This window comes from Paramisgurnus dabryanus, chromosome 16, assembly GCF_030506205.2.
Source record: "Paramisgurnus dabryanus chromosome 16, PD_genome_1.1, whole genome shotgun sequence".
Taxonomy (NCBI): Eukaryota; Metazoa; Chordata; class Actinopteri; order Cypriniformes; family Cobitidae; genus Paramisgurnus; species Paramisgurnus dabryanus.
In genome coordinates, this window is record NC_133352.1 from 36,434,270 (window position 1) to 36,449,994 (window position 15,725).

Below are 15,725 nucleotides of genomic sequence, written 5' to 3' on the forward strand. Positions count from 1 at the left end.
AAGAAATCAGTACTCGGAATCGGCTGCAAAAATCCTAGTTTTGATGAGTTTACATGTAATGAAACACAACCCTTGCACATATATAATTAGGCTTAAGTATAAAAGTTAATTTAAGCAACATTTAATATTTAAAAGTACAGTTAATATGTGTTCATTATCACTATAATAAATATGTCTTTATTTATATTTGTCGTATCGTATTATAATAAAGCTGAGCTCACAGGAAGGGCCTGCCCTGGGGCCGTATTCACAAAGCATTTTATCTTATCACTAAGAGTACTCCTAAATCGCACTAAAAGATTTTAGCTAGGAGTTTTCTCTTAAAAGTTATTCACAACGCCTTTCAGACCTACTTTTAGTAAGGAAAAATGATAACTCCTAAACTAAGAGTGAGTCTTCGTTGCTACGGATGACGTCAGTTCTCATGCACGAGCTGCCTCGCAATGACCACGGTGATTGGTTGTTAGATGACAGCTGTCATGCGTAACATAACACAGACGCACCAAATGTAATGGAATTACAACATTGAAATATGTCTGTGTCCTACACAAAATAATAATAGTAATGCCATCAAAATGCATATATTAAAGAAAAGTCGTGAATGAAATTAAATTAAATTAAATCAAGGTAGCCTAATACCCAAATGAAAACCGCCAATTGCCTAATAATTAAAAACGACATTACATTAACACTTGCTTGATTAATTGACATCCTATTAGCCTAAATAGACTACTTAAAGCAAGTAAATGTTGCCCATATTGAAGAATCCTAATGTAATAAATAAATGACGGTGGATTATGAACTCGCCAAAACGGAAAAGAAAGCCCAACTGGATGCAGGATCAGTTACTGCTGCTGTTCCAGTTGGTGCTGGAAAAAAGAAACGTAATAAAAGGGAAATTCGGCAATGATATATCAAGCAAAACTAAGCGTGAGACATGCAAGACAATGATGCGCGGGTCAATGTACAAAACAACCGGCACCCGACCAACGTTTTCAACTAACCCGTCCGCAAGTCGGACCGCAAAAAATCCGCGGGTGACCTCAGTCATCCGCTCATTTCGGATCAACCCGCGCATTACTGATGGGAGAGGATTTGTTGCAGATCAATGCAGCATTCCCGCTTGTGTCGCGGACCCCGGACGACTGCGAGAGGCGGTGGTATGCATTACTATCGCTGTACAGGGTCGAGATTGCAGCCTTTAAACAGACTAGCATGGCAACAGGTATGCCTATAATATTAAATATTTAATTTCATTATTGTTTCATGTAATTCTGCTTGCCATGAATGTAATGAATTATGAAACAAATGTTATAAACAATATGCTTACATTAAAGTGTGCTTTTAAGTATGTGCAATGCTTTTGAGTTGGTGAAACTGTCCATGTTAAGGAGGATCAGCACCTAAGACATTTTAAGATCCTTTGTGAATAGGTCTTAGTGAGTTAGGAGTCCTCTCGACTTCTTTTAAGCTGTCCCAGACTTAGGTGCTACTTTTAGGGCTAAAATGCTTTGTGAATTACTCTTAGTGAAAAAAATTAGGAGTCCTAAATTTAGGAGTGACACGCCCAGTATTTTTAGGAGTTGCTCCTAAATTCGCCAGTTAGGAGCTACTTTTAGCCTTAAAATTCTTTGTGAATACGGCCCCTGAACTAATGTTGATCCCTGTTTGTGGTTTAGGCGGAGCCCTCAACTCCACATGCGAATTTCTCATAAGATACTTCTCATTAAAATCATAACAAACTTTAATTAAATAAACATAATATACAAGTGGCAGTCATTTCTTTAACTTACTTATTGTAAATGTAAAAATTAAATCCAAACGCATTTGCAAATGAGACGCAAGGCTAACTGCTAACTAGCATTTCCCACTAAACTTTCCAAACTGTTTTAAAAACAAAACGATTATGCACTTAAACGCTTTCATAACGAATAGCAAAATGGCGTTAAAAGCGAATAAACCAAGTTTACATGTGTACACAAGCAGTTTGTGTCTTTATTTTGGTGAAATATGAAACGCCAAACAAATATTCCAAACATCCCAAGAAGTTAGGAAACGGGCTAACAATGTAGCCACAAACCCAAACACTTGTCTTTCTTTTACAATTCATTCAATAAACAAGCACAAATTTAACATTATAAATCAAGTTTTAGTTGCATCCTCTGCTGTTTCGTGTAAAAATGTAAAAAATGCCTTTAACACTGATCGAACAAAAGCGAAACGTACTTACCAAACTCTCGGGATTCCAGGCAGGCAGGCAGACTCAAAATGGAGGGATGCGACTTTAAAATACTGTGGTAAAGTTTTCCTTCTGTGCTAAAGGTAATCCCTCCCAGCGATTAAACAGCAACCAAAACCTTTCATCCACTGAAAAATCCCGTTTGAGTGATAACAAAGAGGTTTTGAATAGTTAATGTGAGTTTCGGTTTATCCCGTGAGTTAAATGAGGATGATGGCGGATCACCAGCAGTCAGTCAGTCACTGTTATCAGGTGTGCTGCTGTTTAGGGAGTGGCTCGACTAAAGTTCAGTACTCAACGGACTATTTACAGGCTTTTAACTCACTTTAAATCTGAATATTTAAGGGGGAACAACTCAAAACTAAATACAATTTTGCTGAAATTTTTCAAAATTATTATACATGCATCATCTAATATTTCTTATATTTAAAGAGAGACTACACTTGTTGATGCTGTAAAAATCTTTTGCTGTTTGCCAGTAACTTACTGTAGATTTATATATTTTTTTTATTTGCAATAAATTGTTCAAAGGTAAATGAACATTAAACATTAACAAATCTTTATTTTTACAGAATAAAACTATGAAATAACAGCTTCATGAAAAACATTGTGAACCAAAATCTGAAGAAAAAAACAGAAATAGGTTGACGTGGATGGCCCGTTTTATTTAGTAAAGATAAAGACTTGTTAATGTTTTATATTCATTTAAACAAACTGTTGCTAGTAAATAACATGAATTAAATTTACAGTAAATTACTGGCAAACAGCTGCATAACTACAGCAACATTTTTAACAGGTATTTGTACTTTTTGTACCATTTAAATAAATAAAACCTTATAAAATGAATTAGTAAAGGCAAAAAAATGAATATGTTAACCTAAGATAAACTCTTTACCTTATACACTGATAAGCATTTTAACATTAAATCTGTGCAATGGTTAGTTGCTCTTCATCTATCTCTGTCTGTCTTCCTCAGCAACTCTTTTCTGTTATGTTTTAACAGGATATTAATGATGACATTTCATCTCATTGACATATTCATCCATTCTTATACATTTATATAAGAGAGGAATACAGGAAGAGAAAGAGCAGCTGGTATGAGATGTTTTCCTCTGAATTATGTGTATTACAAATGGCTCTGACTCATTCTGTATAGGAAGTGAGTGAGGTCTGAGTGCCTGGCAAGTTGTAGCATGAAGAGGGAAGGATTTTAAGATCTGTGTGCATGCGTGCGCGTGCATGTGTTTGTCTGATCATTCCTCACATGGTTATGAGTGCAAAGAGGTGGAATGTTTCCGGTACATTTACGGAACTTTCCATGGGAACTTAATCTGAGGAGTTTTGGAAATATTACAAATTGGAAACTTTATGGGAATTATTTGGAAATGTATGGAAATTTATATAAACTATATCATATATAAACATAAATAAACATTTTGTTTGGTCATAAGCAGACATGCATGCAAGGTAAAACATTTTTTAAAAAGACGTCTTGACTGAATTAATTGTAAGTAGAACTTTAACTGATTATTTTATTGAGTAACACAAAAGTTCTAGCTTACATTTAGATATCGGATTTATTTACTTAGCTGTTTAAACACATTTTTCTATTTGCTAGTTAAACTCTTAAAATGCAGCAAGTTTTGATTCCTATTGAAAGTTTCCAGCCTTGAAACTTTCCAGAATTTTGCAACCCTACTCTACTCATGGGTCACTCTGGTGGAAGAGTAATGCAATAAATCATCAAAACTATTTCTCCAACAGATATGATGATATTATCTATGCATGATGTAGTCATACTGACTGTATGTTATACAAAACTACATTGAATGTGTCTAGGGGGAGTGATCTGTGAGATAATGACATGGACTATATGCAGTGCTAAGCACTTTTGAAACAGAAGGGACCTGGAATATGGATGACAAGCGCTTTGTCTTCACAAGCTTGAATACCAATGTGAAATATAATGAGGAAATCTGCCATACCCAAGTGTTTTTCTCAGAACATAATGAAGTAGAGGAGCAATAAAGAGGTTATCAGGTGGTCCGGATGTATTAAAAAATAAACATGCATGTCTCACCTATAATGGCCATAACAAAAAAGATGACAGAGCATGAAGATAGAGCTTTAATTCTGTTTAATATCTTGTTCTAGCCGCTAGTCTGATTTTTACTGTTTTATATGGCACAATTGAATTTTCTCTTTATGGGATCAGTAAAGAGCATTAAAATTATTGACAGTTGTCTTAATTTAGCCCTAGAAATGCATATTTTCCTGCAGGTTATCAAAATCATGTTGGTTGCCTGTTGGGAAACTGGCACAAATGCCCACAGTGGAAATGAAAAAATATCTTTGACAAACCAGGAGCCATGCAATCACAATATCAATTAGAGATAAAGAGGAAATAGTTTAAGTGTACGGTACGGGCACAGACAATAATCTAACATCAGCAGCTAAGGAAGAAGATTAACACAGAAAGAAAATCTTTACCAAAATACAAGACGTTAATGAAGAACTTTCACATCTTCTGTGATAAAGAACACTATTAGGTTATGTGAACAGAGATTTTTACACTTATTTAAAACTGTGTGATATTCCTGCTCCTTAAGTAAGTTAACAAAAATGATCATTTAGAAATATGGTATATAAATAGTTCCTCTCTTTATTTAATGACATTGCAACAAGATTAATTTCAGTTTCAATAAGATGTAGTGAAGTCAGTGGTTGTCAACTGGTGGGATATAAACCAAAGGTCACAGATCTGTTCTGATAGAGTCTAAAACAACAGGGAGTATTTTAAATGCAAATAATAAAAGGCCAAACATATAACTTCACATAGTTAGTATACCAAAACAATTAAGATCATCAAAGGAGGAGAAAATGTTGATCACATACTTTGTCACAGACCATGCATTTATAATCAAATTAATTATTTTGTGGTGTGTCCTTGTGTGTTAAAATTTGTCCTATGAAGTTGATGGGAATGAGGATCAGTAATGAGGATGTTTGTGTGTGCATGTGTGTGCGCGTGTGTACGTGTGTTTGAGGGATGACTCGAGACATACATCAATTTGTATACATTTTTATTTATTTGGTTTATTAGTTATTGGGTAATTTCATTATTGTACTTTTCATAGTTACTGATGTTTCATCTTAAGTTGTATTTTCTTCACAAGTAGAAATGTGTTAATGGTCACCTTTCTACGGTTTTTAATGAGAATAGTAAATGTCCACTGTTTGCGGTAGTCGGACAAAGTCAGACAGACCATCGAGGACACAACTAAGATAATAAAAAAAAACAATCTTTATTTTGTTTAAATGCTGTTCTCTGTCCATTTCTGTATCTTTATTGTGCTGTTAACACACAACAGAGTTGATATCTTTGAGTAACATACCGAATCATTTTCCCCAAGTGAACTGGATCTAAAGTTGGATCTAACAATTTTAGACCTACTAGCCATAGTTGGATCTATCAGTAATGTTAATAAATCACTTTTTTAATTTTAGGGACTGTGTTGTTTTTTCACTGTTGTACAGTAATTAACCAATTAAGAACAACTGCTAAAATCCTTACTACAATCAGATTATTATATAATGTAAAAATGTATTATGCAAATCACTTCAACTTACTATTTTAAATTGTGACTAGTGGTAAGTTGATACAAGCTTTTAAGCTTAGCTATAGACCCTTTTACTGTTTGTATATAATAATGACGTGGAAACGTATGTGCGCACAACGTATGGCAAGAATCAGCAGTAAAGCAACACAGACAGAGAAAGTTATTTTAATAAGTTGACTTTATCAGCTTTTTCAACACAGCTCAGATCTGTTTACTATAGTGGAGTGGATAGAAGACGTTAGCAGATGGCCAAATATAAAGTTGCCAGATACATATATACGTATATAAGTATTAGTGCAACCAAACGCAACAACCAGACATTATGATGCTGGAAAAGCGTTTTAATAAACTTTCCGAGTTGCTACCACGTTAGAACCAATGGGGAATAACACCACTTCTGTTGCCAAGATGAGCGCGCAAGCTATTTGATCACGTGAGCTGTAAAAGGGTCTATAGCTTAAATAGAAATTGCTTAATTGAATTTAATAAGTTAAAGTATAAACACAATATGCAATGACTAGTTGTAATGGCTAGTAAAAACAATTTTTACAACAAACTTTACATTTTTACTTAAAATGTCTTTGAAACCAATGAAAAATATAATATCATAATATGCAAGACAATATTCAAACACAAGAGCTTTATATGCATTCATTTACTGGTTTATTTTTACGTGCATTTGAATATGAGGCACAGTATGTGATAAATGATTCCCTAGGAAGAAATTTACAAGCGTGCTATGCAGAATAAATAATGAATTATCTTGATTGTAATCTCCTGTGAAAACATACAGCAGTGCTCCACAGGGGTGCTGGGAAGAATGTTTTAGGGAAAGGGGTGTGTATGGGGGGGGGGGGTGAGGTGTAAGAATGTCTATGTTGATGATCTCACCACACCCTCTTGAGTCATCCCTGCTGCAGTCTCACACCGTGACTGTGATGTCATCAGCGAGAGCCCTTATCTATTGGCACAGTCATTTCCATGTTCACAGCAATCCTCTGCTATGTGATTAGTAATGTTTATGCCCATGTTTGGTAGTACATCACTCACAGCCATCCCTCACGGACCTGAAGCCACAGATCAGGACCCTGGAAAATATAATCGAAACATGCAAACAGTGCCAAACAGAGTACTATGGAATTAAAATTTCATAATAAAGCATAGAGATTTGATGTTTTCCATAATGAGGCCCGATAAACACGGCTCTTGAGACATCACCGTATAATGAAACGCATGGGTGTTTTGTAGCCGGTTCGGTCAAGCTTTCGGGAATAATGCTGACATGTGTTTGCATTATTTAACATCTGACATTTCTGAATCAAACTGTGATGTCTGAAGTCTTTAACTGAGGTCTATTGAGCTCCACCTTGTGGTCCATGCCTATATACAGAAGGCAGTTTTATCATGAAAACAAATGTCATGGCTGAGTAAATGCAACGGGAACAAAATTAGGATGAGTATTTACACCTGTCGTGAGAATTGTTGGTCACGGAAATGTCAAATTTTCAGCTTCCTTTCCTGTAATGTAAGTCATCCATTCACAAGTACAGAACTAAATGTTCTTTAAATAGTTCTATCATGTTGTTATGAGCAATTTAAGCTATGACATTTAATAGAAGTTGGCCGGGTCAGTGAGATAAATGTAATATTTGACATAATGTCTCATGCAGCACGCATAAGGGCTCTCAGTCAATGACTTATCAGCTGTGGCCTGTTCTTAACTAACGCGCCTATGGCGTTCTCCTCTATTAGGTTCATCTGCCGCACACAGCCCTATTTTGTAAAGCCCGTCACTTGGGAGCTGTTCCATTTTACTATGGGGTCCACGAGGGAGCAAGATTGAGAAGTAGGTGAGTGAGTGAGCGAGCGAGATGAAGGAGTTTAAAATACAATAATGAAACAAATGTGACAAAACAGTGCCTCTTGAATTTGTCTCCTGTGGGTCCCCTGGGTGTAATAGCACCTCCATCGCTGAGATTTCAAATCGACTCTTGCTTAGTGCCGCTGATATTTAATTGTAGTTTGCATTGACTGGTGTGCCCGGTGATAGACTGTATGCTGGATAATGATCTTATTGGTTGTGTAATGGTCTTCCTGATTTAGGTGGAAGGTGTTAATAAGCTATGCATGGACGGGTTGCATGCATTAAGTGTTTTATATTTGCCACATTGTTATTTTTAGACTCACTGCATAGAGGAGATAAATACCGTAGTTGGTTTCTGATAAGAAAGTGTTTGTTGATTGGTTACAAACACTGACACAAGGAGCGTGCATCAAATAGAGCACACAGCAATTAATACAACACATTTAAATGGTCAGCAGTAATGACTGAAGCCTCTTAACCGATCATTATAGCGGCTTAGTCGTCGCTGATTCACCGATAATAGAAAATGGAGTCAGAGCCTCTCATCGACTTTTGCAGGAACTGAAAAGAGGCCTTTAATAACCGAGATGCATTTGAATGTCATGCATTTTTACACCCCACAATGGTCTGCGACAAAAACTGTCATTCAAAGTGTTTTGCTATTTAGAAGTCAAGTGGCTTAAAAAAAGATCTTAGATGGGAGGCACCAAGAGAGATTCATTTCCTGTTGAGCTGTGTGTCAATGTGAGGTTTCAGACGGGTGAGTCAGTGCACATTAATACAGCCACTGTGAATATATTGAACATCCAGTTCATTTAGGGTCACGCCGGCCCAGTGTGTGATGGAGATCTATCAAACCCACTCCACAGGGCTTCTGTATACTTCACCTATTATTGACTCGCGCTCCTGAGCTTATTGAACACAACACTGTAATTACAATAGCATGCTGTCATATGCATTTCTTATGAGTATCAATACAAAAGCAGGCTTGATGAATTTCTGGATTCATTATCTGAATAATAGGGCCATTATTAGTTTTGTATTTATATCGAGTGGATGTTTACAAATAAGAGAGGATAGGTTTCAGAATATTTTCACCAAATCCATGGACACAAAAACCCCCAGATTTCATTACATTATGCAGTAGAAGTGTTGACAGGGTTTTAAAAGCTTGAAACGAAATTGTATTTTCTCTGTCTGGTGTTTTCAGTCAGTCACTCAGAATAGTCACTAATGAAAGGTTTGGGCTTGTGCACGCTCTTGTTATGCCATCAGCCAATCAGCACTGCAGATTTTAAACATGTATTTATTTTGAGAGATTGTGCATGCTTTGTTTGTGACCTCTGTTGTTCACCGAACCACTGAAATACATCATGATTAAGATTCCTCACAAGTCTTTCTGCATTCTCTATTAAAGCAGTTACTGCCACCAACAGCATGTCTACATCAAACGTAGCTATCTGTCATCTATCGCTACACCATAGCACTTTAATTGTAGAAGAAACAAGATCCACATTGCGTTTTTTCTTCTGAAATGTGCAGTCGTTCATGTTCATCGTACAGCTATGCTGTGAAGCATGGGTCAGTAAGAACAGCACAATGTCACACCTCACCTGGACCACAGCCAAAAGTTTTATTGTTGAATTTCTGCCTCATTACGTTGACACTCATGCTTTCCGATGAAGGAGCTTCATTTAATAGAGGACTATACTGAAACTGTGCTTGCAAGATTGTTTTTGCTTTCTGTAAACATCTGAGAATCACAGGCGATGCGTGGATATAAATCACACCGGTGCAAAGTAGCATGAAGTTCAGTGAGTCACAGGAGAAATGTGTAGCAGGGCATGGGTGATTGTTCACATACTTAAAAGTAGATCCTGTAGAGTTTCACACTTTAAAAAAGATGACTTTTAAGGACAGATCTGTGAAAGCTTATAAGACAAACGCTTCAATTCAAGAAATTTTCTATCTGCTTTTCAGTGAAATCAGTATAAACATCTTTAAAACAGGATACATTTACCAGACAATCGTGTAAAGATCAGTGGTCAGCATGTTTCTGGACATCGGGGTTACTGACAAAAAATATCAGTGTTGGAATTGGGGGTGGGAGGTGGTGTGGTCCCAGACATTCTATAAGCATTGAGGGACCCTTACTTATATTAAAATTAAAATACTACATACATTTAAAAAGCTATATACTGTCCATTATTTGTTCCAATTTTACAATAAAATAATCCAAAAGATTTCTGTCTGAAATAAATGTAAACTCTCAAGTTCGCCTCACGCTGTTTTCTGGAGGAATTGACAGATTGTTAGATTTAGTTTGTGTCCGAAACCGCCTACTTCCATACTATATAGTAGACAAAACGCTGTAGGTGAGGCGAGTAGTATGTCCAAATTCATAGTATTTGAAAAACAGTAGGCGGATGACCTACTACTTCCAGCAATATCTTCGAAGTCTTCCTTTGATGGAACTGATTTTGCCAAGTGGTTGATGTCCACAGGGCAACATATTGTGTTGACCCAAGGACAACATTTTTCTTAATAAAACCCCAACCCTAACCAAACCCTTAAATCAGAGGGACATGATAAGTGAAAAACAATGGTCTAGAAACAGCTAATCCTGGTTGTGAGCTTAAACTTAAAACAAACTGTAAATTCTGAAATCTGATTGGTTAATTGAGATGTTGTCCCAGGGTCAACATAATGTTGGCAAAATCAGGAGAGACGACCCTTTACTATCCCGTAATTCCCCGGGAGAAAAGTTATCCAACGAAGAGGATGACTGAGGGTTGTTGTTGAGGGGTGTCAAAAGTGGTAACGTGGCTCTATTCAAATGCAAACACATATATTAAACAGCTGTCCCTTGTGGTTACATTGTGCTAGTTTAATGACTAACTTAATGCTATGGCAATGTATGTCACATGGCAGATGTAGTGAGTACAAATTTATTCATGGCCCTGTCCCAAATGGCACACTTTGGAGTTGAGGACTTCCTCAGAGTCCACACTTTGATGACATCATGTAATGAAGACTTTAGGGACCCTTGACGCAAGTCCACAAGGGCGCATTGGAGTGGCATTTTGTGACAGACTCAAGCGTCACGCCGGAAGTAGGAAGAGAAGCGGTGTGAACTCCTCCCATCTGTCGTCTGATTGCTCTTTCGCAAGGACTTCTGGGTTGGTAAAGTGTGTGGAGCCTGCAGGAGTGCGGGCTTTCCTGAAGACCCATCAAGAATGCAAAGGGGGCGCTGTTGTGCACACTTCAAAGCGTAAAAATAAGATGGGACACCAAACAGACTCATAAAGTAAGCGAGCTAATGCAATTTAAGACCTCATGAAGTATGCCATTTGGGACAGGACCATATTATCCATATTCATACTATATAGTACCTACTGTTTAATGGTCAATGAGTACTTCATCTAATTCAGGACCTACTTACCTAGAACCACAATAATCTTTGACATAATTCGAACATCTTGGTATCTTGGTAAAGATAATTGATCTGTATAGAATTTTTATATTGTTATCTTAAGCAGCCTAATTTCTTACACATTCTTGTTCCTGGTATTTCAAAATAGAAATATTGCCCATCTATGAGGTAAAAAATAAGATGGTTTAAGCTTGGGTGCTGGAGATATACAGTATTATTTTTTATAGTAGTACCCACAATAATAGGCTAACAGTTCAGTTTAGCATGTGATGTATGTATGACAGTACCAATTCAGTCTGTATATTAGATAACAAACCATAAGCAGAAAGGCCAAAGCACTCACGGAAACTTATTGACTATTCAAACAAACTGCAGACAGTCATTTAGTTTTATGATGCAAAGTTGTTGATTCCAAGAGTTGTACAGGAAACTTTTTATTACAATAACAGTCTGCTGTGAGACGACGGTCAAAGAGCAAAGGCTTCTGGGAAATCTTTCTCTCTCTCTTTCTGCAGTCTGCAGTGGTTTCATGCAGTGACAGCTCAGCAGATTGAGGTACAATGGTGAAATACAACTCGAATGGCTTGCAATAAACGTCCAGTCATGGCCCCTGCGCTATACTGTAAATAACCTATGACTTGTTGATAGTCAGGTATATTTTCAATGGTGCATGGCAAAATGACTACCCTAATGTACTGTCAAATGCAGTGTTTTATTTTACCCTGTCAATAATGCATTCAAATAAGAGGGAACAGATGGTTCATATTTTAAAGAGCACCAATTACACGATTCATGAATTCACATTTCCTTTGGTGTGTAAGTGTGTATGAGTTCATGTTAACAATATGCAAAAGGTAAAAATCCCAAAGTAAGCGATGACGCAAGTTATCGTCTCCAACTTCAATCTCTTTTCTTGGACTAAACCATGATTCAAACATAAGTTTTGTGCAGTACAGATAGCGCTTGTTGTTTGTCGTTTCTACGATCACAAATGCAGACATGGTTTTAATTAGGGCTGCACGATAAATCACATGCGATATCATGCGCATCTCGTCAGTAATGCTGGTTTCTTAATTAGAAGTAAATCGCCATTAGCTGCTTTCAGATGGAGCGGCATTTACTACACAGAGCCGTAGTTCACTGACAAGCTGGGCCATATCGCATACATTTCACAGGCAATACGTCCGCAATAATTAATGCAAAATTGCCCCAATTGTCAGTGAACTAAGGCTCTTTGTAGTAAATGCCGCTCCATCTGAAAGCAGCTATTGGTGATTAAATACTTATCAAGGAACCGGTGTTACTGACGAGATGCGCATGTCAATCACATGCAATTTATCGTGCAGCCCTAGTTTGAATCTTTTAGTGTCCTTAGCTTACCAATCTGTTACGTTCTGCTCAAGCTGCGCTGGCAAAGTTGATCAATCAATTTGGTCAGATTTGGCTCATATTGATAAGGTAGTAAAGACAATATAAACTCCTGTCAGTTTTGCATTGTTAGCTAATCTTTAAAACATGATAAGGAGTGTCACATTTCTGGCTGACGTCAGAAATATTTTTGGCCAATCACAACATACAGATTAGCTGACTAATCGGAGGAAACTGCGCTTTTCAGAATGATGAGCTTTGCACAAAATCAATGCGTTTGAGAAAGGCAGGGATTAATGGAGCAACAACAATGTACACTGTGTGGAAAATGTGTTTTTTTAAACCATAAACCATGCAAACAAATTGTACTACACCAAATACATAAAATAACCTTGTTTTTAGCAATGTAATAGGTGCTCTTTAACTTTCCAGCCAGTAGCAATGCAAAAAAAAAAAAAAAAGGTTGTAGATGAGATTTTTTATAAGAGTCACGATTCCATTTTCAGACATGGATGCATGATGGGAGAAAAGCATCAGTCCTGTCAGTCTCATAAACAGCTTTTGTTCAGGCTTTTGTTTACACAATCCATCTCTGCCACAATGCTCTCACGGCCGGTGTCAACAGCATTGATCCTACACATATTATTAATTAGTTATCTGTAATTATCACATACATCTAAAACATTGACGAAATGTCTGTAGAAAGACGGTTGATTGTTTGGCATTTTTAAAAAGCCAAAATCCAGACGTTGCATTTTTCACATCCATCCTCTAATTGACAGAAAAACACAATTTTCCTCAGAATAAGTGGCTCTGCTTTAGTTCAGACTCCATAGTGGTTATTAAATACGATTCTAATGGGTACCAAAACATTTTAACCTTCTCACAGAACACATTGCCATTTCATTCTCTTCCCGCTGCTCACAGAGACATTGAAATATTTGAAAACTCATTTACGACGAGTGTTTGATTCACCTAAACGTTTTGATACGGGGATTAATTTGTCCAATTATCAAACCCAAATGACATCTTTTCATGCTATCTTTAAATTATACATAAGAGCAAATAAATTGTAACTTTTTTTGCATTTATGAGCAATTGTAATGAACATAGGAAAGATTGTTTCAAATGACTTCTCTCCACCCTTTCTTGTTCATCAGAATGTATATCTTACCCATAATAAACCTGGAAAAACATAGACAGAAGTTTTACATCAGTCTTTCTCTGAAAACAAAACAAAGAGACCTCTATTTTTCCTCTGTTCTTTGTATTGAATCACTAAATGCTTTTCCCCATATTTTATAAAACAGAAAAGCAAAGAAGTGGATACAAAGTAAACAGTGTTCATTATTGATGTACTTTATTGCAACGCCATTTGCTTTTTTTATATCCTTTCTACTAATTCACAAGTGCGGTAAAGAGAGAGAGAGAGAGAGAGAGAGAGAGAGAGAGAGAGAGAGAGAGAGAGAGAGAGAGAGAGAGAGATTGAGGTGAGATTGAGGTGAGACAAGGGGGCAGTGAGACGTACAGTAATGACACATAATAACAGCTGGAGAGAGGCTTTACACCTACGTGGATCTCAGATGACCCATTCTAACATAAAATCTGAGTCCTTTCCCGTGGCGCATTCCTCACCGTGATCGCAATGAGATTTTATCCATAGTAAATATTTCATATACTGTTGGAGGTAATGTGCATGAGGGAAGCGCTGATGTGAAATATTGATGCAAGCAGATGTTTGGGTTTGCATCCTTCAAAGAGGTGCTCAAGCGCCATTGATTAAATCAGTTCGAAAGCTTTTTTAAATGATGTATGGCCAACGTACACTGCAAGTTTTTCACTTTTCTAGACACCAAACTGAAAGGTTTTATCATTGCATCTGATGCCGAGTGACTTCTGAAACGTCTCTGATAATGTATATGAAAGCAGATGATGCTCTGATTGTGTAAAGGGACCAGCTGAGGGAGGTTTCTGGGCTCTTGGCATTCGTCCCGCTGTCGTTGTGACCGGCCAGCTCTGTAAGCAGCTGTGTAATTGGTTGCTGTTCTGCAGAGAAATATGGGTAACTGTCTTGTAGCAGTCACATCATAAAGTACAGGAGACTGGCAGCATTTAGTTGAGCTGTCCTCCACCAGAGGTATCAGGACTCTAAATGTCTCCGGGAAAAAAATAAAAACGAGAGCAGAGTACATGGGCAATCCACATCTATATGTCACTCAAGCTCAGTATAATATGCACGGTGACACAGCATAAGGAGCTGCCTGTCAGTTTTTCCTTCCCTGTGTCTCTATGTGCTGCAGCTCTGCATTTGATTGGCTGACAGCACAAAATGGGTCACATATTCCAAGGTTATTGTGTTTCTATCAGTCAGAAGTGCTCTGCATATTCTTCTGTGTTGAAATGGGTCAGAAAATCACCTGAATTTTCTCCATATGTTTGCAACATGCTGTTAACAGAGAGATTCAAAAGATCTTAGAATGACCGAATCTGAATGGCCTTGTGCAAGATCTCAATCTTTATTCTCTATATTTAAGAGTTCGATCCAAGTCTTCACAACAAAGAATGACATAAAAGAACCAATCGCACTGTGGCATTCCAGCTGGTGGTGATCTGGTCAGTTCACAGCATGCCAAACTAATTTTACTGTAATTCTTACTTGTACTGATTTTGGCTGTGTCTCAATCAGCACCCTTGTTTAGTAGTCAGGGCACTGTTCAGAGAGTCGGCAATTTTAAGGGCTTTCTCAATCGCAAAATCCTTCCAGTTCACTGGAACATTTGTTCCCTAAAAAATTCCCAAAATGCAACACAAAAACCAATGCCCAGGTAAAAAAGTAGTAGACTTCCTAAGGTACACTTCCTAACCCTAACATGATCTTAAGAACATCTTAAGAAGTACTAATGATGATTTTTTTGTATATTAAGTACAAAAATAGTGTGTGAAAATAAAAGCACTTAAAGTACACTATAGTATTACTATATATAGTATAGTATACTTTTTTGAGACAACATAAATATGAACTAAAATGTGCTAAAAATGTATTCAAAAAATTTATTTAGGTACCAATTGTAGTAAACTTGAACCCATCTTTGTATGAAAGTTGAGTTTAAGTTTAATACTAGTGTTAACTAACTACATTTTTAATACAGAGATAGTATCTTAAAAGTGCATTTTAGTTCATATTCATGGTGTCTCAAAATA

General features: G+C 36.9%; 1 protein-coding gene across 1 annotated transcript in view; it reads right to left on the bottom strand.

Annotated features, from left to right (window-relative positions):
- The window catches only part of ctnna1 (catenin (cadherin-associated protein), alpha 1), a 126,253-nt gene extending 123,758 nt beyond the window's left edge, over nt 1-2,495 (bottom strand). Inside the window, exon 1 of the mRNA XM_065274932.2 lies at nt 2,231-2,495. The gene's annotated coding sequence lies outside the window, so the exon portion shown is untranslated. The remainder of the gene's footprint in view (nt 1-2,230) is intronic.
- Nucleotides 2,496-15,725: the final 13,230 nt, after the last annotated feature.